Source organism: Apus apus, chromosome 9 (assembly GCF_020740795.1).
Source record: "Apus apus isolate bApuApu2 chromosome 9, bApuApu2.pri.cur, whole genome shotgun sequence".
Taxonomy (NCBI): domain Eukaryota; kingdom Metazoa; phylum Chordata; class Aves; order Apodiformes; family Apodidae; genus Apus; species Apus apus.
In genome coordinates, this window is record NC_067290.1 from 3,657,074 (window position 1) to 3,681,443 (window position 24,370).

Sequence of the window (24,370 nt, forward strand, 5' to 3'; positions counted from 1 at the left end):
TTTATTTCAAAATGTAATAAGGATTTACTACATGCACAACTGATATTTGAAAATATGACCTGGAGGATGAAAATTAAAAAGTGAAAACAGTTGCAACATTCATATCTTAGCAGAATGTGTGCTCATAATGTCAGTATTCAGACAGGAATGTATTTTTTTAGTATGATTAAATAAATGTTTGCATCCAAATTCAACAGCACTGGAAAAAATAAACTGCATATTTTAAATGTTGGGGAAAGAGAAAAGGGGGAAAATAATCCTTTAAAACTGTTTATGGATACAAGATATTAAATGTAAAAGAAAAAAAACCCAAACACTCGGAGAAGTCACTTCATGGCAGCTCTTAAAGAGCAGTATGATACCTAGTTCATCATTACCATGTCTTCTGTAACACGTAAAGCTACTGAGAAGCTTGACACTCTTCCAAGGTATTTCAATGTACATGCATGAAACCTTTTGATATATGCAGAATCCATGAGAAATATCATTCAGTTCGGATTTGCAACAGAAAAAATAAATAAATTACCTTTTCCGTGAAAATTCAACTGTATTTACCATTGACGTGCTGGGCCAAAATCAATTCTCCACAGAAATGAAAGTAGATGTATAAAAAGGATGAAAAAGGGGGCACACACACCAAAAAAAAAAAAAAAAAAAAAGGAAAAAAAAATCATGCTGCATTACTATACACAACTTATCTACAAGCCTTATTTTACTGCCTTATTCACAAACTTATTTTACTAACACTACAGGGAAAATGCGAAACACTTCTTCACAGGTAGCAATTTGGATTAAAACAAGAGGAATATGAACAAAGTAAAAGCTGTACGTGATCAAAGACCTGCTGGATACCTGAGTCAAACAGTTATTTCAGAGCAAGGTACAAGAAGAGCTAGTCATGCATATGGATGACCTCTCGCAAATTAAATGCTAATCAGGAATGCATCTCCACATTAAAAATAAACCAAAGGTGGACTATGAAGTAGATCTGTAATCTTTTACTGAGCAAAGGCAAACAAAAAGCCCTCCTTATCAATTTCATACTGCATATATGTAACATTAACCAGAAATCCCAGCAACAGAAGCACAATTTTTCCATAGGAAGCACGCCAGCTTTTGAACATCCTAATTTGTGTCATATCTCTGCAGTCCTTCAACAGAGTCCCTAACAGAATGCAATCAGCAGGTCAAATGACCACAAGTCCTAATAAGCACGCAGCTCTTGGGATGCATGTGAAGGGTAAAACAAGCAGTGTTACCATGAAGGAATATACCCTTTCCCCTTCAGCAACTTCAATACTTACCTTCCAGAAGGTATGGGAAGCGCCGGGCTAAGCATCTGCTCCAGGCTGCTTCAGTGCCCCAGGGCTGCCTCCAGCCATCATCTCCTTAGTCCTGGGAACAGGCGTGTAGGGCAGAAGCTACTGCCCCAGCTTGTGTAGGACAAGTTAAAGTCAGGGAGCTGGAGGCTGGGGAAGAAGAGCTCAGCTGCTGCCCGGCCCGCTGGGCAGATGAGCTGCCAGCGCCGCAGGCAGGGACCAAAGGCACAGCATCTCCCTTTACATAATAGGGAATGACTCCTGTAATCTTAGGGCTTCTGTTAAAGGGCTGGGTGCTTCATCAACAGCCAAAAGCTTCTCCATGCAGCATTCGGGGATTTGGGGCTGATTCTTCTTTTTTTTTTATAAAAATAAATAATGATTTTTAAAAATCTATCAGAATGTTTAGTTACTGTACCATGCACCACAGGAACCCTCTCCCCACCTTGCCATAGGAAACACCATGCATGCTTAAAATTGTATAAAACCCTCTGTTTCTTTAACAGTATTTTCTAATCCACTTCAATAGAAAGGCAGTGTTCATGTGTTGTTTTTTTTAATCTGTGTGCCCTTTACTTTCTATGATATGATTCTATGATATGAAACATACACACTGAAGAACTATAAGAGATCTATAAATAAACCCAGTTGAGGATTACAGATTTTCCTAACAAGAACTGTCTTTGCCTATCATAAAAGAACAGTAGTTAAAGTGGGGGGGGGGGGGAAGAAAAAAAAGTCCAACTGTGCTGCTCACATTTTAGTGCCTTTTCTGCACTTCACTTCTGGAAGAAAAAAAAGGCACATCCAATTCTCATCAGCAATGATAAAAGCAAAATCTCCTCCACGTGTTTTCCTCATCACTAAATAACAGATTTAATCAAAATCAAGCCCATATGTTGAAAGGACAACAAGACTGTACTGCATTTTCACCCTAGCAAAGCCCAGCGAATGGTTTCTGATGCAAAGGTGCCTTTTAGCAATGCAGCTCCTGCTTGACCTTACAGAACCATCCCCCGAAGTTGCAGCATTTACCTTTCCAGAGATTCACAGGGCACGAACCAAAAAAAAACCCCTCATGCCTCACTCACAGCCCCAGTCTCCACACCATTTTCCCATCAAGCTTGCGCCTCCACGAGAAGCAAAACCGCCAAATAAACAAGCTCAGAACGGGAAAGGGGGAAGATGATTTTATTATCGTTATTATCACCATCACGATCACCATTCTCGCTATCCTCACGCTGCGGCTGGTCGCTACTTACTTGGCTAAGACATCATCACAAATCCGAAAAGGGTTTCAGTTACGCGGCGGGGTAATGACGGTTCGGCATCAGCGAGGGATGGAGCAGGGGGAGCTGGAGGAGCCGGGTCCCTCTGCAGACTGTACCACCCGGCGGGCAGGCGGGGAGCGCGGCCGCCCCGCAGCATCCCCGGCCCCGCCGCCCGCCCCGCGCTACCGCCCGCAGCGCCCGGGAGAGACGGGGGGAACGGGCACGGCGGGCGGAGGGGCGGGGGGGTGGGTGGGGGGGTGGGTGGGTTGGAAGGAGAACGCTGCTGGGAAAGGAAAATGGACTGAACCACCATGTTGTTGTTTGCGGTTTTAAATACTTCCCTGGGGACCATGACAAGAGAGAAGGAAAAAAAAAGCAGCGCGCACACACACACACACACAGAGAGAAGGGAAGATGGCAAAGTACCAGGGATGTGGCACCGGCTGCCGAGTGGGAGAAACCTTCAAGGGCAAAGGGCTGTCAAGTCCTATCGCGATCATTTGGGAAGGAAAAAGGGGGAGGTGGGGGTTGCGTACAAAAGGGGGCCAGGGGCCGGCGGGGAGGACCAAAGCAGCCCTGGCAGGGAGGGCTGGCAGGGCTCTGCACCGCAGAGCACCCCATGTCTCCCCAGCTCTGCCAGCTCATGACACGTTTGACAGCAAATGCAACAAATATGTCTCGCCTACAAATTACTTCATAATCACCTTCTGCAAAGATACGGCTTGATCTCCCCCTCTCCTCCTGCTTTTAAAGAGCAACGAAAACACCCCCCATTTATTGCAAGGCTGTGATGGTTTTTGTTGCATGTGTGTTTCATGCCTTCCAGAAATCTAAAACCCAAGCAGGAGAAGCACACAAAATACCCTCCTTTTTAATCTGCTCTGCTCACATTAGCATCCACTGTAAAACCATACATGCATGCCAGAGCAGCTTTCTGCCCTCCTTTTTTTTTTTCTTTCCCCTAACCATCTGAAATAAAGCACTCTGCCTCGTGACAAGGACAGCCCTGCACTTTGAGGAACCAGTGCAGTTTTATTTAGAGCTTCCTACCATCTATTCTGTGTCCTTTCTTAAATCAAAAATAAATGAATAAATCTACCTGTTCTTTTGAATTGTTAGCACACCCAGGATTCTGAAATGCAAAAGCCTATTTCAATGGAATCCCATGTTATAGCTGAGGAAAAAAAATATATATATAAAAAGATAAAAAATCCAAGTACTAAAAATAAGACAGAGCCATCAGTCCTTTAAAAAGCACACATTTTCTGTGTTATATTTTACTTTTTTCAAAGGCAACTGTGATCACTATATTCACAGTGTTCAAACTGCAACTTCAAATTCTGCACCTCACCTCCAACCATACCATCCTGACAGTGACCAAGACAGAAAACTGCCACGTTTTTCTTGAAGTACATATAAAGCAGTACACAGAAAAGTTGGAATCTTTTCCATATTACCCTAGGACAGCAGTGGTTCGTGACTCCCCTCTGCCTTGGACAGAGTGGGCAATTGCAAGCAAGAGAACCTCCCTGAGCACTAATAGGAGTAGCTGTGCTGATGCTCTGTCATCCTGCCTTACTTGCTGCTCAGAATATCAATTCAGCCAGTTAAACCAAAAGTCTGTACTGCACTGCACCAAAATGGAAGCTTTTTTTTTTTTTAAAAAAAAAAAAAAAAAAAAAGGAGAGAAAAAAAGGAATAAAGGGCTAGGATCAATGATTAGGGAGTTTTATCTACGCTGATCAATTTTTTCTTTTAATGAAGTAAAATGTAAATAGGGACTAGGATCGATGCAGAGTTTTCTCATGTGAAACTGCCTTTACCATTGGAAAGCTACAGGCAATTACACACATGCCAGGACACTATATGCAGTGACTTTGTGTTATATTAAGCAGAGAGACATGTCCCCTTTTTCTCAGCAAGTCCTTGGTACAAACTGCAGGTTTAAGGAGTGCTGGAGTGCAGGCTCTAAACTGAATTCAAGTATTGAACTGAACAGTAACAGAACAAAAAAGTGCTATATTTAAGATGTGTCATGCTTAGGTCCAAGCCCCATAAATGCTGGTGACCTCTACTGCTCTGTCTGAAAAGCAGGAAGATGCTCAGATCATCTGCAATTATTTGGCTACTAAAATTTTATATTTTTTTTACAAATTTAAAGTATAAATTGAAAAGCAATAAAAGGTTGATTGACACAGTACCAAAATACATTAAAGAAGATTTTTTTTAAACTTTCCTGGATTAAGGGAAGAATAGTTTAAAGAAACTACAGTATAAAAACTTGTTCCATACATTCAGCTGCTGGCAGTTTGAGGACTGCTGATCTCAGAGATTGTTTCTCACACTACAGAAACTTCAAGCCAGGTAGAGAACCAGAATGCCTACATTATACTTCATCAATATGTATGGATACTCTAATTCTTATTTTTGATTAACAAAATAGGCAAGGGAATAAGAGGAGGAAAGTAATTTAAAAAAAACAAAAACCAAAAACGTTCAAAAGGCAAAAAATATCCTCCTAGTTTGAACATATTATTATAGACCCTATCCAACTGAACAATTTTTTTCACATGGATATTCCCAGTGCTCATTCTGGGGCCTCAAAGGTACCACACCATGCAAGATGACCAAGCTATTAACCTTTCTGTTTGGGACATCAGTTTGAAGCCCAATGACAGTGCTGCGTGTACCTGGCTGCTGGTGTTGGTGCTGCCTTCATCACAACCCTGTTAGTCATCCTGCTGCCACCTGGGCAGAGGGGCCAACCACCACTGCTGAGCTCAAGTCCAGAGGATGGACTTTCAGGAGTGAGACCTGAACCGCTATGTCATGGCACCACGCACAACAGTGGGAGCTTGCTCTGGTTTTGAAGCAAGAAGCTAGGAATGAAGAGTCACACTATCTTTGTCCTTAAAGCAACTAAGTGCAAACTTTTCAGAACAAATCCTTTCTCCTGCTGTTAAGCACCAGCACTACTGGAATGCCAAGAAGTCATCTGGTTCCTGCTCCAAGACCGAGAGGGTCCAGCTGCAGGGCTTGGTGTGCACTCACAAGCCTCCAAGTTACAAACCACCTAAGACAGGGAATACCTGCCATCCATGGGTGCACTGGTATAGGACAAAACCAGCAATCCCACCCCCAGAAATGAGCCATGCAGTCAATAGTACCAGTAGTCATACTCTGGTCTCAGGATTGAAGGGGGTTTCGGGTTCTTTTTGGTGTTTTTTTTACTTTTTTTTCAACACAACTGTGAAAAAAGTAGAATGTTCCCATTGGCTTGGCTGCCAGCACATGCAGCTGAAAATGGCTACAGTGTCAGCAGGCACTTGTTCTAGATATTTAATCATAAAATTTAATAGCAAAGCATTGCAAAAGGAGATAAAATCTGTGCCTCTCCTGAAATGAAGATTGTCAGTGCATCTTCATGCTTATTAAAGCATCCAGTGGCATGTCATGTAGCTCTGACAGAAGAACAATTTAACACCTTAACTTGGGGGCAAGGAGTGAAAATGGAGCAGAAAAATGGAAAGGAAAACAGGAAAGATGCTTCTTGGTATTAGGCTTAAAAAACACAACAAAGGCTATGGGATGTGAAAGGAATGAGACTTCAGCTGTTGAGCTTGAAATGTGACTTGAAAAACTGCTTCTCCAGTAGATCTTCAACTGACAATTCAGAAAATATTCAGAGGCAAAGGAAAGAGATTACCTAATTTCTCTGGAGAAACATTTTAATTCCGTATGTGCTGGTGCTGGACATCTAAGCACATTTCAAGGTCTTTATGAGATAATTAATGACAGGAAACACAGGAACATAATTTTAATTCCTCTTTCAGGATCTTGGGGACCAAGACCTCCTTTTCAGTGAGGCTGTCCAATCAGAGGAACAGCAAAGGAAAGCTGCAGCAGATTTCTAATATTTTTCTAATCACAACCCAGATAGTTGAACTAGAACAGGAGACTGGCAGCCTTTCATATTTTTAAACCTCATTTGCTACATTTTAAAAACAAGAATTAAATCTGTTTACAGACCCAGTGTTTCTCAAGTTTTACAACATTCTGCAGTAATATTTCTGCAAAGATACAGCTTGCATTTCCAAACTGCATAAACATGTTGTGATCCTAGGAAAAAGCATGACCTAATAAAAGTAGAGGAGAGGGACCTAAGAACACTCAAATTCAAGGACTTGTCCTGCTGTTTCCTGAGTATGAGATGTTAGTAGGTCACTTGATCCCACTGTGCTTCAATTTCCATAACTATAAAATAAGTATATTCACTAGTTTAAATTATATTGGTTGTAAGTTGCTTGACTGGTTAACTCTTTCCTGCCTTTGGGGGAAAGGTAATTGACATGCCTGAGTCTACTCGGTGAAGTTAGGAGATAAGACACATGCATTTAAAACACCTAAGTGCATAGTTGCCTTCAACTGCTCTATTATATCTACCACATTTATTTTACTGTGCAAATTACTGCTTTTTTCTGACCTCTAAACTATTGTGGTGCCCATCAGCTCACTTCCTAGAGCAGAATCCCAGCTTTCTGAATATGTGAAAGGAAACCTACCAGCCAGCCAACACTGCAGTTACCTCTTGTCCTTCAATCTCTACCACCTGATATCTACGAATACACACATTTTTCATCTTCCATTCCCTAAAAGCCATGCCCCAAAAGAGCAGATGCCTACAAGGTTGTGCTGGCATTGCTGTCCCCCTCCCTGCCACAGCATTAGTGCTTCAGAAAAAAAACAACAACAAAACACAGGCTCTCAGGATCACCCAAGTGGGAAGAAAGGTCATTAGGTCCTTTAAAGAAGAACAAAACCTAAGGAAAGCAGAGCCAACTGGAAGAAGCCTGAGCTTCCCAATAAAGTTTAAGTAAACCTGGCTTACTGCCACTGCCTAACCACAACAATGACAGAAAAACATCTTCACAGTCTCCTCCAAAGTAATCTGTATTTGGCAGAGTAAGCATCTGCAACATCTGATACAGGTAAACCTAAATCCACACTGAAATCAGCTTCTTCAGGAGCTCAACAGTCTGAGATGTTCCTAAGAATATGCAAGCAGCATTATACAAGCATCCCACCTCCTTTTTAAAGACAGAATCTTCCATATCACATGCAGAGGAGAAAAAAATATTTTTTGACACTGAGAACAGATCTTAACCAACAAGCTGGCCTACCAAGAGCTTGAAAGAACAATCTTCTGAGGGTGCCACAACTTTTAGAAACTAAAGAATGAGTCAGTCAATATGCTTAGGAATCACCTTTCATTTAGTGCACATTTAAACCCCGTAACTGTGCCACTCTCTGAGACAGGACTTGTGCCAAGTCCCTTCTGGCATTAATCTGTTTACTTAACATAATACATTGGTACTAGTAGGGGGACTCAGAAGTAACTTGCTTTCCACCATCTGAGTTCCCTTCTCTGTGTTCTGGAAGGGATTGAGACACTTCCCCTTCGGTCTCCTGTCATTGCCTTTATGGTCTTATATGGCAATTATGGGTCCTGAGAGGCACTGGTAGGATACTGACCTCACATTCAAATGACAAGATTCTACAATTAAAAAGGATCACATTCGTTTGTGTCGGACTACAGATTTCAAACCATAAAACCTCCAGGAATGTTTGGAAATAGGGTTATACAACCTATATATAAATATATAGAGATGGGACACATGGACCCATGTCTCCACCTCACTGAAACTCTCCTCCCAGAAAAAACAAGAGAAGTTTGGAGCAAGAATTTTGGTTCAGTACCTTCTCCTGATATCACCAATGCAAAATACTACTACAGTTTTACAGAGGTTGTTTTTCCTTCTTACTGGCTAATGCTCGATACAAGGAATGACCTATCTCCAGTTGGAAAAGTACATCCAAAGGCAGGAGGCATTTGAAACAGCATCTTTTACTGTGAAACCATGACATGGATCTAAAACTCAAGTAAGCACCACTACACATAGCTAGGTCACACTTTGACCTTGGATTGCACCTTAAAAAAGAAACCCAACATTATCCTATTTAGGTTGCTCCACTATTAAGAGTCATATTTCAGAGAGATTGGAAAGTAATAAATAATAGAGAATTACAGTACAAATATGGCCTATTAATATTAATTAAAAAAATGTATCTCCCTTTTAAGATATTCTTTAAGTCTTCAATATATTCTTCAATATATGGATTTTTCGTGCACACCTTGATTCCTTACTGTTATTTCTCTTGGACTGACACAGTAGCTAACACTGCAGGATTTTTAAGACCATATCAAATGGCTAAGAGTTGATGCCTGTATCAGCATTATTTGATAGATTACTCTAGTAAAAGCAAATTATTAACATAAACGGAAATAACAGTGAAACAAGGTTCAATCACTCATCACAATTAAAAAGGGATAACAAAATTTTAACTATTAAATAAAGACTTTTGATAGCTCAGCAAATAATACAACTAGGATACATATTTCCTAGAAATTAACCATCTTGAGGGAATTACTTCTGTTGTGTTGAGGGTGTTTTTTTTTTACAATATAATAAAAGTCTATGTACGGTTATTGGGTAAAGCAGTCTGACCCGTTTAGCTTTGTTAAGCTGTGGGTAGCTGTGACCTGTTCTTCAAGTGCCAGAGATCATCATGCATGGTGACATGCTCACCCAGGCAGCCCCATCCCAGGGGACCACACAGCCTCCCCATGCCTTCTCAGGTGGCTGTGCCCACATCCCCAACACCTCCAGCCTCTCCTTGCTGCAGGGACACAAAGCCCAATTAAAAGACATGCAGCTCTCGAGGTTCATCTGTGTGGGAAGAAGAATCTGGAGCCTGCCTGACACAGAAACCACTATTCACCTCAGGTGTCCTTCCCCATGCCACAACCTCCTACCTTGGGAAAAGGAGTGGGTTTGTGTTGGCTGCCATCACCCAGGGCTCCCTGGCCAACTCGGGCAGCCCTGACTGTGGCTGGCAGCCACCAACTCCCTTTCCATGGGAACTCACAGATCAGCTCCAGTGCTTTGGAGGGTTTCACTGGTATTGGCTGGAACGCTCCAAAACATCTCACGCCAGACCTGTCCTTCCTTCTCATGACAGGACTGGACACAAGGGCTGCACTTGTGCCAGAAGAAAACAAACCAACAGAAGCATTAACTTCAACAGGTCAGACCTTTCACTTCCACCAGAACATCTGGGAATCCCTCTTAGGAAAGCCATTCCCAGAGTTCAAACAACTACAGAGACAAACCTGATCTGAAATTCTCTTGACAGCTGTTTGTGGCTTTTATATATAAATACAGTACTCAGGGAACTCAGAATGTGTATTCACAGCTATACAGAGGTTTGAAATAGGTGTTCAGATTCTTCAGCAAAGGCATTTCTAAGCTTTACAGTATGAGTGCTTAAAAAATTACTGGTATAGACACCCTAATTGTGAATATTGACTTATAAATATATACAATAATATTTATTCACATTATTAAATATAAAACTGAATATCACACTCAAATCTTAGTGTAACAAATATACACAGTATATGAAATAAAAATACACTGTAAATGAAGATTAGCTGGGCATCATGCTTGGCTTCCAGACTGAACCATGTAATGAAGGACCATCAGCTGTTTCTTAAACCCAGGTTCAAGACTATGAAACAAGACCTGTGAAAATGTTGCCAGAATTTCAGAACTTTTTGAAGCAACTGAGCTTCAGGGCTTGCCAAAACATGAATGTAATTCTAGAACAAAAGAGATTACCTAGTGCAGGAATATTCTACACATGAATAAAAGTGTTATTGCAGAAAAAAAAAAACCCTCAGTATCTAATTTAGAATAACCCCACATCCAAACACAATTCTTTTGTGTGTGCCTTTTCCTCTTTTTATCTCACTTCCAAAGACATGGAGGATTCCACAGTAAACACATCCTCACCTGAATTTACTCCAGAATAGCTGCATGTGTGGTCAAGGCCTAGAAACATCCCTCTTGGAGCTTGCTGGCCTGACAGAGAGTGACACTGTGCTGTACAAATCTTGTCTTCAACATTTTGTGAAAGGTGTTATTCACAAGGTAGCAACAGGACAGAGAACTGAACAGGGACCTGAGTGAGGACTGAAATGGTGTCTGTCTAACCAGCAATGTGACTAAATGGAAATATTTCCTAGTACTTCTCCAAGTGAAAGAATCCTTCCAACTATGCATTATTAGAATAACCTTTCAGCAGAAACATTAATGTGCTGCAGATAACTACAGTCTTCACTAACAGGGAAGTTCTATTCCTTCAGTAGACTTAAAAGATACAAAACAGAACTAGACAAAAAATGGGTCAAGAAAGGATTTATGGGCAAACAATGCATGGCAGTATCTCCTTTCCCCCCCAGGATGCTGCAGTGAGGGAATACCAGAAGCAAAAGACAAATCAGAATGAACCCAAACCACTTTTATTACTTAAGGTGAGTCATGCTGGATGACAGCCAAGTTTAACCTGCCAGTGAGCACAATGATGTTTGAATGATCTTTTGGCTAGATTTTTAACTACTTTTTCTCAGAGGAAGAGTTGTTGCTCTTCACTTAAAAAAAACCAAACTAACAATGCTCACAAACTAGGAATATGTTTGCAATGGGACAGCTAGTTGTAAGTTCAAAGGACAGGCCATGTGATTTTGCAGGGGGAAAAAAAGAAGAGAAACCTATATTTCACTGTGGGTCACTTGTAGACTCACATCACAAACACAGGCAAACTCCCCACTTCAGGGACCACAGGGAAGTGTTCTAGGACCAGGAGGTGAATTCAGGAGCCAGAAACTCCAGGCCTCATCCTGAACTTGTCCAGGTGAATGAGTACCATCACCTTTTCCTGGGGCCAATTCACAGACATGATCTCTTAGTGAGGTTTTTGCCCCAAATAAATCTGTCTTCTGTCCAGTAATAAAGCTGCAGATCATAGTGATAAAATCCCAACAGCCTCTACCTACCTGAGGCTGGCATAAACCACCATACTCCTCATTCTCTGGCATATGCCCTGACCTGATGAGTATGTGAAGATCATGCTAACATCCATGTCTCCATAAACATGCAAACAATGAGCAAAAAGAGAAGTAAATTGCTAGTAAGTAAACACAAAAGCCTGACAAGAAAGTCAAGAAAAGAAATTGGCAAAGATTATTCAAATCACTCCAAAAAATGTAACACAAGGAGGGAAAAAAATCTGAAAACTTGTAAACCAGTCAGAGCCAGAAAGACATCATTCTGTTTTCCTCTTTAAACTGCTGCAAGGTGGTTTATGCATGGGCTATTTAAGGTCTGATAATTTAAGACCATTAAGCATTTATCTACCATTTCAGCTTACTGACTTTGAAAGTGTCCAGCACCATCAGATAAGCAGCTCTTCTTCAAGTTCTACTTAAAATAGCATTACTTCTTAGAAATTCTGATATATTTGAAGGATTCTTTAACAATTTCTAGATACAAAGAGTCATTTTTTTTTACAGACCATTGTCCTACAAAGATGCATACTTCTGTTACACATCTTGCTTTTCTGTTGTCTGAGTCAGACATTCCAGTCTCTAAAAATATACAGCTTAGAGGATTATTTTCAAAAAACTCAAGGAAAAGAAGGTAGTAAGTTATGCATATACATACACACACACACAACTGTATACAGTAAAACTACACAATTACGTTCAAGATAAGGTTCAGATCTGTATTTCTTGCAACCCTGATGTCAGTCTTCAAAGATGTTAGTTGACCTTGAGGGCAAAAATATATTTTGCAGTCCTGCATTGTGTTCTCAACTTGGTTCACTAAAGATATCTAAACATTCTGTGCTTACATACCATAAAATAGTTAAACACAGATATTCCATATTAATTATATTTAATACTCCTAACTTCGATTTGTGGAGAGGAAAATTAGGTTTCCTGAGAGCTGTAGCTTCCAAACATCATCTTATTCACAAGCAACAGAGATGCTTACAGCATTGTATTTTGATAAAGTAGTGATGAGAACTCTCAGCATATTCTTTGTAAAATTAAATCTCACTGAGGGGTTTTTTCCCCTCTTGCCATTTCATTAATTCTACCTCAGGAACAGCAGTGGAAGAAATTACAGTATGTGTAAGAGATAAAATAACAAAATATACAATTAAACATAATTCAGAATTCAATGCTTTCCACTTGAAAAAAAAAAAATAAGAAATATAACTGCTGTGGATGGGGGAGAGAAGACTCAAACACAAACTTCCCACAAACACTGAGATGATATGTACTAGCACTGACGTTCAAATAATTAATTCTCTAAAGTATTTTATCCTCTCAAAGAATTCTTCTCTCTTTAAAAAAGCAATGATTTCTCAGACACATTTTACACTAAATGTCGGCTTTTGGTGTTTCCTGTTCTATGAAAATCCTGGGGTTGCCCTTAATTAATGGTTACACACAAGACAGCAGGTATCAAGGCTGAGAGCAGCCCGTGGTGCCACCTCAAGTGTCCACATGCTCTGGGTAAGGACTCTGCTCATTGCAGCTGACACTGCAGCCAGCCTGCCTTCCAGAGCTCATTGCTTCAGAGCTGCCCACAAGGTTGCTCTCCAGCAGCCTGACCCATCTTCCATTCAGTGCACTCAGCAAAGCAAGAAACTACACCTTCAGTTCCCAAAGGGAATTTCATTCACTATGAAGAAAACAGACTAGAAAAACAATAATCATAGCTCCTTTACACGATACTGCATGAGGCCACAGTTCAACCTCTTACTTAAACTAATAAACACACAGAATCCTCTAGTTGTCCAAAGGAATTTGTCCCAAGAGAAAATGGTACCCCTTGGCTGTCAGAAAGACCATTTCATAGCCAAATAATAGCATGTCCCTGTGCACAGGTGAAAGGACAAAGCACCCACCCTGCACCTGACATGCAGCTGTGCTCTCAGTAACAGCACCTGAAGCCTCACCCCAGGGCTGCCAGAAAGCTGCAACCCAGGTGGTCCAGAAGAGTTTTCAGAGAAAACATGCAGGTATGAGAATGATCACTTGTTCTTAAAAAAATTAAAAATAACTCTTTGCTGTCTCTATCCCCTAATATAGTTGGAAAAGCATCTTTGTGATGCCTCTTCTTCCTCCCTACAAGATTACAAAAAAATTCTTACACTCCTAAAAACAGAATTTTATTTTTACATACTTTACTTTCTCACAATCTGAACTAAAAATAAATATAAAACATAAAAAATAAATATAATTACAAAGATATAATCTCGAAGTTTCACCTAATCAAGAATCAGAATAAGGCAATTTCTTTTAGAATATTACTTCAGTGGGTGTGATACTTGTAAAGCAACTGATGAAAGAAACTCAGTGCACTAGAAGGAAGAGTACCTGCTCTTCTGGAATCCTCTCATGAAATACAATTTCTAGTTAGTGTTATAGAAATAATTAATAAAGTCCAGCCTTGAAATGTGTGGAAAAGGAAGTTTTCCAAATTTTGTAACAATACATTCTAACACTTTAAAATAAATGACATTGATACAAAATAAAACAAAAAACAGACACACACAAAAAAAGCCACTCCACACAGACCCAATCCACTGTAAACAGTCATCTCCATCCCATCAATAATTTCAAGATTTAGCTTTCATTCCCAAACAGCCAAGCACAAAAATTGTTACTCTTTTTCTACTGTTTACACACAAAAAACTGATGATTCTTCTCTGCCCATTTCCAAGTTGAAGCTGTTTCTCTACCTTTCTCTTACAGAAAATGAGCCATAAAACATGACCACTGCTTATGGAGGACAGTGAAGGAAACCACGTGAAGTCCTTCAATATGACATGTAAGAAATTCAGCAGAAAGCCATGAATAATACAAATCAGAGATAAAACAGCAGTAAAGTAAGAATCTACATCAGGGTAATTAATTATACAAGTTTTAGAACCTATGTTTTCTTGAAGGTAAAAAAAAATAATCATCACAGAGGAAGGACATACTGAAAACAGACTGTAAACTGTAAAGAGCAGAATTACCTCACTTGTAAGGAAATCTGTTTCTTTTCTCCTGTTTCATGAGCAAACTTAAATGATCTGTTTGGGCAATATGAATAAAGGGATTGCACTGGAGTTCCATCAGTAAAATATGCCATGTGTGCTTGCAGAAGCAGCATGAGAAGAGTAAGTTAGTGATCTCAATCTTCATGGAAGAAATGCATAACTAGTACAGGGAAATGGAGGCCTGGCACTTATGTTTTTCTATCCCTTACAGAACCAATCCAAGCAATTAATTATACTAAAACACAGCTAGTGACTTGCACCATACTTGACCACTCAGCATTCAACAAGAGGAACTAAAACACTTGCCACTGAACATTCTAAACCCAGCACCAAGTCAAGTTTCAGTCATACAGTTTTGCAAAGATTTAGTGATAACTTTAGAGAGTTGTTCAGATTTTATTTTTTTAAAGCTTCAGATCTCAAGTTGTTAAGAAGATAAAGCATCAAGAGTGAAATGACTCAGAAGTCTTGATTTTCAGACCAACAGCCATTCTTTTATACATTTGGCACCTAATGAAATTGGGCATCAATTTAGGCTTATCCTGAGCAAACAGTGTAATACTCAGCACTCCTCTGGAGGTAATAGAACAGTAAAATTGGATCCTTTACTCCCTTCCTCTCTCACTCCACACTCCATCTGTAAATAACCGTTTCCACATTTATAAGCTCTAATACGATCCCTCTGGAGATCTCTCTCAGGTCTCCTACACAAACACCTTACATAAAATGTTGCCTTTCCATCACCACACACTCAGCTCAAGCTCAGCAAGACTACAGAGATGTATATTTAGCTGCAAAAGAATGAAAGTTAGCACAGCTTATGTTCACTTGTACCATCCTGCAAAACACTTATGTGCTGAGCTAATTAGTTGGTGCTGAACTCCATGCTGTCCCCATTGTGTTATCAACACTCAAGCCAGATACTTAGAACTGGGTTTGGTAGTTCTCCCCAGAGCAATGCAGGCATGTCCTCACCCATCCACTATCCCCTCTGCTTGCACCTTTAGGGGCACCTGCCTGACACCAGGGTCTGTGGCCAGGACAACACCTTCAATTCTGAGCTCAGTTCTGTTCCTCATACTGAAACCACCTCCACGATATTTTTTTCTCAATGCTACCTCAAACAAAGTGCTTCCTCTCCATCCAGCTAAAACATGAACTGATGCTTTTCATGCTCTGAACTCACACTTGCATAACAACTCTAAATTCTTCACAGCACTTGAAGTAGGGGTTCATCCTGCTCAATAGTTTGGGGTAGGAGGGGCTGCTTGTTTTATAGCTTCTCAAAGGAAGTATCCTGAGTTGGGTACCACAGATGGTTTGTGTCTGCTTTAAACTTAACCAAAGTCATAAACAAGCCTATGATGAAAGGAGAGATTTCTAGATGGGAAGATGACCCTGCTGCAACAGTATTAGCTCAGGGCTAGGAAGATCTAGATTTAATTTCAACATCCATCACAAAAAAACCCACCATCCCTGTAACCTTGACCAAGCAATGCAGTGTCACCAGGTTTCCTATAGATCATCTCCTGAATGTACAGTGAGGATAAACAGAAGCTGCTAAATACTCAGACAATCTTTCAGTATTCAAGGTCTTCCATAGATAGATACAATCAACTGCATAAATATAAAAGAAAGATTAAGTAGCCATACTGCTGAGAAATTTTATTGCACTCTATTGCACTGCAGCAAAAATGTAGAGGTGCAAACTCATGTTCCATGCTTTACCAAACATCATCACACAGAGCTAAGGAGGACTACAGTCTTTTTTCAGTGAGTTCTTAAAAACACCAAACACTGTATCTTATTTTCATGCATGAGAAGAACTTCAAAACTGTTCAAGGGATCTTTATCCCAGTTTTTTAACCTACATACATTCTGGTTGATTCTTGGAACATGGACTTATAAAGCATGAAAGTCAATGCAAGACTGAGGCCAGAAGGAACCCCAGCCCCAGCTAGCCCAGCTCTTCTGTCTGAACTTCTGAAACAACTCGTGCTTTTCTTGCTCACCTCCTACATGCCATATTCTTTGTTGTCTCAAAATGCCCCCTATTAATTTAATTCCATTTCCAGATGTCTTCAGATATAAAATTTAATTGTAACTGCTTACTTAGATTTCAACTAGGATCTCTAAAAAAAAAAAAAAAAACCCAACCAAAACAAACAACACCAAAAAAGCTAAGCAAGCCCAGATCTTCAGGATGCATGCAATTTTTGTGTAAAGTGAATGTAAAGTTTCTGTATGCATTGAGCAACATCTAAAGCATCTCCTCAAATCCCCACACATGAAAGCATTTGGGTTGGAAAAGACCTTAAAGATCCGTGCTTCTGGAACTCTGTTAAAACCTCCAACACTTGAGTTGCGGGTTTTTTTCTACTTTTCTGTTTGTCTTCTATGAGCTCCTAGTAACAAGCATGGATCTGCAGAGTTTGTTTTATATATATGCCCACTATTTAAATATTAAAACCACGACTGACACTAGGTGCCCTGCTTTCTGTAGGGAAGGAGTTCCAACCTTATTTTACTTGTCTGCTGACCCTGGCAGTAGGACCTCATCCTCTGCACCTCCAGAATTGTTCCCCAACTTGCTCCACGAAACCCCAATCCCAGTGCAAGGCCCTTATCTCTGCCTCTTGCCTGTGTGGAGGAGCTGCCTACAACCAACAACAACTGTTGGCCTTCTTACCCACAAGGTAAGAAGTTCTGGGACATGGTGACCACGATGCATGTAACAACAGCAAATCAGGCCAAGCCACCAAGCAGAGGAACAGCCTGCATGAAGGCATTTAATTTGTGCAGACAGAACTGGGAGCTGCCACGTCTGCACAGCACTTTGAAGTGTACCACTAGTGACGTTAGTACCACCATTTAGGAACCTCTGCTCCAAAAACATAAAACTCCTCCAGAAAAGATGAGCAGAACAGACCTATTAACATCTTGAAATGAAAATTGCAGAGAACACACTGAAATGTCACTGCCCAGACTGCTGGTGTCATTGTATTTCTCTACAGAATTTAAATCTTGCAGTCTAAGGTACACAGCCTTTTATTCATTAAGACAACTATCCAAATATAAAATCTTAGGCTCCTGGCTGCACGAGTTTGCTTCAAGGCAGAAAAGGATAGAAGGAAGGAATTTTATTCCCAGTCAAAGAAATGCTAAACATGAAGCAAAATAAAATGTAAAAGCTTTTAAAACTGTTCCAGTGCAGATTTCAGGAACACATCCAGATCCATCCTTAGCTAGCATGGCTGGGAATTTAAAAATAAATTAAGAGATGGGGAGGAAAATGTTTTCCCCCAAAAAAAATCTTTCCAACACGGCAACATTCCCTAACAGCTCGCTCTATTCTCTTGTAAACACAATTTAAATCAAAGAATGCTGCTATTCTTTCTCTTCTACAAAAGCAGGCATTGCTGATACAAGTGTGTGTTGCTCAGGATGCTTTTATTAACTTTTTCCTTTTTGTGATACCATTCCATACATCCACAGGTAGTGTCCACGTGAACAGGGTCTCAGCTCAAGAAAACAGGAAATAGCATTTTTGTTCCTTTTTCTAGTTCATCCCTGCACTGTTCTTTTTTTGTCACTCCTTCCTGGTAAAAGAGAACAAATTAATGCTCTTATAAAAGAGGTATAAGTGGTTGTTGCCAGGTGACTGGCAAATAACTGATAAGAGTCCAATTAGCCAAATCTTCTCATAGGCATAGGTATATTACAGAAATGACAACGGGGGGGAAAAAGGCAAAACAACACGAAAGAACAAAATGAAAAAATGTTTCCTGGTACAAGGTCCCTTTTTTGCTCTGCATTTAGTCCTACTGTTAGTTTGATTGCAGTTTTGCTTCCCTTCCCTACTAGAGAGGAAGCAAATACCTGCGTTCTCTTCCCCAGTGCTGCAACTCCCCTTCCCTTCAGGAAGAGGTGCCAAGGGCCTCGTCATGCTCCGACCCACCACACCAACCCCACGGACCTCAGGTGAAATTGGGTCAGCAGAAAAGTGCTACTGGAAGGGGAGTAAAATCTTGTCTCTCATTTCTCTCCTTCAAACAGCAACCAAAATCAGGGGCAGCATTTTCCATCTTCCATCCGGTACAGCTGCGGTAATTTGGATTTTCTTCTACTTAGCTGAGCAAGCGTGGGGGAGGAGGAGGAGGAAAAGGTACTAGTCTCTTCAGAAAGCAGCACTTGACACCAAGTGTGTAGGTGATAATGACTACTTCTAGGGAACTGACATAATACCAAGTGTTTACAGGATAGTGAAACTTTGCTGTAAGGGGAGTGGAGGTCCACTGAAGCGATGAATGCATCGGTTTTGTTCTAGCTCACCCTCAGAAAGTCACAACAGGATTAACCCCAAAGCCACTCCACAGGTGCTCAGACATCCCCAGTGACAAGTGACAGCAGCGTGCCAGTCCATTCGGGTGACCAGAAAAGAAGGTACAGTTCACCTGTCTTCAAATCTCCAGAAGGACTGCAAATGTCAGCTATTAAGTTAAAACAGGAAGAAAGAACAAACACACATTCTTCTGGGCAGAAAGAGAAAAATAAAACCCCAGTTAAGTGTGGAAAGTAGCAAATACAAGGAAGCAAATCTCAAATGAATCACAAGATGAACATTCCCCAGCTCCCCACACATATCCACGTATCTGTTCTGCATAATTAAGCTAAAAATGTCCTTACAGAGGGAAAGAAAGCTGCAATAGCTTTATTTACATATAAACAATTAATCAACTGTAAACATAACTCACACACAGACGAGTTAATGGAGAAAGCATCAACACAGCTATCGACTACACTTTAGATCTCCTCTTCAGATCCCAAGTAGCAATTACAGTCTCTTTCCCCTTGGGAATTCTTAAATATTCCCCTCTTTATCAGGACTAACTTGTGCCATTCCTATTTCAAACACAATAAAACTGTTTCAGGTTTTGGGTTTGGTTTGTGGGGGTTTTTTTTAAGCCTAGACCAAGACATATTTGCACAGTCTGTCTGAGGTATAGTACAAGACTAAAAATTAACTAGGAACATGCAACTTTATAAAGCCTACCATAAATGCCGTTACAGCACTAAATACTGCCTGAACCATGGCCTCTTTGGAAATCTACAAATGTTTGCTGGTGAATTGTACACGTTCCACCACAGCAAATCTCAGTTGACCAAGTAAAAACGCTAATGCAAGACTCTATGCTAAAGCATAACTTGTTTTGAGGTAGTATTTTCCTCTGACCCTGCCTTTTTTACTCTTCAAACATTGCTTATGCCCAAGATACTGGCCTCCATTCTTTGCTCCCAACTTGCACCTCGAAGTTTTTCTTCTGCTATTGTGTTATTTGGCACATGAAGAACGAGGTTAAGTGGTAAATTATTCCCTTATCTCTGCAAGATGAATTAAGCCTAGACACAAAGGTACCGAAAGTAATTATCATATTAGATGGGGCTTGGTAGGAATCACAAAGTTAACCTCTGCACAGCTACTGCAGGTAGAGCTGTATATTTGCTCATGCTTGTGAAGTTTCTGTACATTCAGATTTCTCACTTGTAAGTGACACACAAACCTTGTCATGCACATCATTGTCTTTGTGAGAGCAACACTGCTTTAGAATCCAAGAACAGCCTCATGACAGAAATACTGTGTGAATTTTTGATTAATTTAATTTTTCTGCTTGCATATTCATTCTATGTGTTCCTCACAATGTTGTTTTACAAGGCAGACCATAAAGTATTTCAGTTTTGAAGCTAGGTAGCTTTTAGCCAGCAAACTTACCAGAAAATGGAGCACACCCAAGCAGGTCTAACAACTGCTACCTGCCAGAGACAGCAGTGCCACCTCTTCCCCCTTGGGTACAGACTCTCCCTGCTTCCTATGTGTGACCATGCGTGACCACTGGAGCTTGTTTTGACCTTACAAAGAGCAAAACCTCAGGCAAATTGATTTCAGTCTTCCCTAAACTCTATTAAAAAAAAAGTTTCTGGTCTCTTTTCTTTCCCTAGCCAGCTCGATGCAGCATTAAATTCAAGAGAAGAAGATAGGGAGAAGGAAATGTCCTACTTTTTAATTTTGTCAACAAATATTCCTTCATGGATTTTTAACTGCAACTACAGAACATTATCACAGGCCAACAGAAAGCAGGCTGATAGCCAGTCATCTACAGAAAAGAAGAAAATCTTGAATGGCAGCTAACTGATGCCGTATCTGAAATGCAAAGTCAAGGTCAAGAAGGCAGGTAAGTTTTGATTTTGCTTTCCCTAATAATGACTTCTCTTAACCAAAAACAAGGAACCGAACATAAAAAATCCCCAAACCAAATAAAAAAAACCAACCACAACAAAAAAACCCATAAAAACACAACAGATGAGAGGAATTATGACGAACAGGAGCTTTTCCTTTTCATGCAAATGTAGCTCCAAGTGCATTAATCACAGAACATTCATAGGGTATTAAACCAAATGGTAAAGTTACATGCAGCCTTATGGCTAATTTTCTGTGTCTCTCAAAAGTTACATTCTCTTTTTCTAGTTAGTTCTCAAGGTTGCTTACTGATTTTTCCAACAATGGCAAGTAAAGCATGTATTTGGATAGTCTCAACTATTAATTAAGTTATGTGCTTTCAGCTGTTACTATGTTCTTCTCAGCACCTTTTGTACCATGTAGTTATAAGTACTGTTTGGACCAATTAAAAAACAAACAAAAACACAGCACAAAACAAACAAAAAACCAACCAAACAAAAAACCAACCAAACAAAAAACCAAAACCACATAATAAATAGATAAATAAATAAATCCCCAAAAACCTAGAACCAAACAGCTCCGTTGAAAAATCTACAACGGTTTCCAACAGGGCTACAAAACTGTTAAAAAGGTTCCCTCCATCCTATTTCAGACTTGCTCCACTAGTCTCAATGATAGCAAAACAGTTTCCTAAGAGCCAAAGATACTTGGCACTGGTGTTTCAAAATCTAAGCAGTTAAGTAGCACTTAAGCTATTACACATATTTTTGGGAGAAGAAGCCAGGATGGCTGGAGGCAACAGGGCTGCTTTTCTAAGAGTAGCTCACCTGGTTAAGTTGGTTAAAGCACAAACTTGAGACTGATTGATCACAGCTAGTAAGGTTTTGACAGGTTTGGGTGTCTCTTGCTGCCAGGCACCATCATCTTTCTGTGAGTTGTGCTTTACTCTGCCACTGAAGGCAAAGTACCCTCAGATGACAGGAGGAACATCAGAGCTACTATTAGCAGAGAGCAGGAAAAAGATGGATGAGCTTTTCAAGCTTCTCTTGCATTTGAGTTTGTGTTATTCAAAGCTAAACTACTTTAAAGTGAATTAAGGAATAGCAGGTATTCTAAACACATACTGTAAAGCAGGAGACTGAGCAGCAGGCTGCACAAAATCCTAAACACTGAAATTAATCTGTCATCTTGCAAGGTCAGTGTCAATTGAGGGCAGCTCTGGAAAATAACAGGCGATGGGAAGACAGAAGAGTAAATAAATCAACAGCTACATGTTGCTTTTTAGGAAGTCATATTTTTGTTTAGATTATACTCTGCTATGCAAGGTATCTTTTCAGTAGGGAACAAGGTCATGAATAATATTGCACTAACCAACTAATAGCAAATAAAAGATGGAGATTTGGTATATTAGATAGAAAGAAATTTGCTGTATTTTTTTTTTCTCTGCATCACTGAAATAAAATAATGAAACTATCTAAAACTTCCTAATACCACATTTTTCTGAGTGCCTACCTTTTCTGATATGCATCTTCCATTCTGAAAATATTTTCTATTTTACCCTTTGGCCATCAGCTGAAATTACTACCCCATAATCCTTTCTAGTTATAAAATTAAATCTAAAAGAGAAAAGCAATTTCTAGAGTCCCAGCAGCCCTTCTGACATGTGCTGTGCTGACACACAGATTTGAAAAACACATTAGGAGATTTTTTGACCTTTTGGCTCTTTCAAATCAGTTGCAGTAAAGATATAGGTCATTTTGCAACAGGAGCTCTCCCTGTAAAGCAGTTTGCATAAAGTATTAAAAACTTATTCTAGGAGAATTTATTTTATTTCTGAACACAAGTTAAAGAAGTACTTTAGAAAAGCAGAAATCACAAAAAAATGAAATTTAAAGATCTGTTAGAAAGAGCTGTTGAATTGTGGATTGCTGAATTACTCAAAATTTACAAATGGTATTCTGGTCAATAATGTCTCATCTCTTTACACTACAACATAACTCCTGCATCAAACAATTTAACAAACAAGTAGAGGTAGAAAAATAGCAGAATAATCCTAGTGAATGTACTTAAGAGATGGAAAGAATGAATGGGATCTCATGTCAGAGTCCTTTTACTTCAGATTAAGTTGCTTTGGTTAGCTCCATTTGCTGGGGAATTAACAGGTGTGACATTTAATGAAATTCTGTAATTACTGTGAATTACAACACTGATTTAGAACTTCATGGGACTGGCATTATAAAATGACTGGTCAGACTTCCTTCCATTCATGAAAGCATTACTAAAGAAAAATCTCTACCTGACAGCGACACATTGCCCACATATGGGCAGCTCATTTTATTGCAGGTGATAACCATGAGCTGCGACTGTGCTGTAACATGTAAGAATAAAGCTGATGCTCCTTGAGACCAGCTTCTGGTTTCCATATAGCTAACCTAAATACCTGTCCACACTAAACCTAAAGACCAACTTAAAGACCAGCCTTCACAAATCAGGCTGCTCTCGCTCACCATTCGCCTGTGACTCCAATTGTACCTGCACTGTAAGAAGTCAGGATATGTGACTTGTAGCTTCCTTTCACATACTGCTCCACTGGCAAGCAGGGATCAGAGAATCACAGAAGGTGTGGGCCTGGAAGGGACCTTTGAAGGTCATCTAGTCCAGCCCCCCTGCAGTGCACAGGGACCTTTATGACTAGATCAGGTTGCTCAGAGCCTTGCCAAGCCTGACCTTGAATGTCCCCAGGGATGGGGCCTCCACCACCTTTCTGGGCAACCTATTCCAGGGATCCACCACCCTCATTGTAAAGAACTTCTTCCTAATGTCTCACCTAAATCTACCCTGCTCTAGTTTAAGGCCATTGCCCCTTCTCCTACTGCTACACACCCTTGTAAACAGAGAACTTAAATTTTTTAAGATAATATATCAAGCATTTTTTAACTGGTAATTTACATTTAAAAACTCAAATCTACCAATATTGTAAGAAGAAAGAGTGCAGGAAAGACATAGGAGCTTATTTTCTGTAAATCCAACCTTCCTTTCATTCATGCTCCACGTGTATCTCGTAATCCGAAACACAAGAGCACACCAAGTGTATCAGGCATTTTCACAGTATGAAGAATAAAAAGTGAAACCTTTCCCTAAGGTTCACCTTCAAGTGTTTTGTCAGAATGCATATTTCCTACAACAAACACGTCCTGAATGGAAGGAGAGCTGCGAAAAGAACTAGAACATAAGAAGTACTACAGGAAATACTTATGACAACATTTCTGCCCAGACTGGGAACTGCCATCTGCTCACAAGTGAATATTCATAACGGACTGGTCAAACTGTGCCAGTTCCATCTCATTTACCTCACCAGGCCTTTTGCCTGAATGGAGTTATATCTGCAGCCTACAAACGAACAAAAAAGAGAGGTTAAACTGAACCCTGAAATCTACGTTATTGACAGTTTGAGTGAAAAATAAACTGATTATTAAAACTGTATTTTTTATATATTACTTCTTTGTGCATTGGGATATTTGGATTAT

The 24,370-nt window shown here is 40.0% G+C and overlaps 1 protein-coding gene across 12 annotated transcripts in view; it reads right to left on the reverse strand.

Moving 5' to 3' along the window:
* ATP2B2 (ATPase plasma membrane Ca2+ transporting 2) overlaps positions 1 to 24,370 on the reverse strand; it is a 409,447-nt gene that overhangs the window by 234,611 nt on the left and 150,466 nt on the right. For 3 of the 12 annotated variants that reach the window (XM_051627775.1, XM_051627771.1, XM_051627783.1), the window contains exon 1: positions 2,582 to 2,737. The exons of 1 other annotated variant lie outside the window; for it this stretch is intronic. The gene's annotated coding sequence lies outside the window, so the exon portion shown is untranslated. Of the gene's footprint in view, positions 1 to 1,304; positions 1,584 to 2,581; positions 2,739 to 24,370 lie in introns of those variants that run through there. 8 more of the 12 variants (XM_051627780.1, XM_051627777.1, XM_051627776.1 and 5 more) reach the window with 4 other exon arrangements.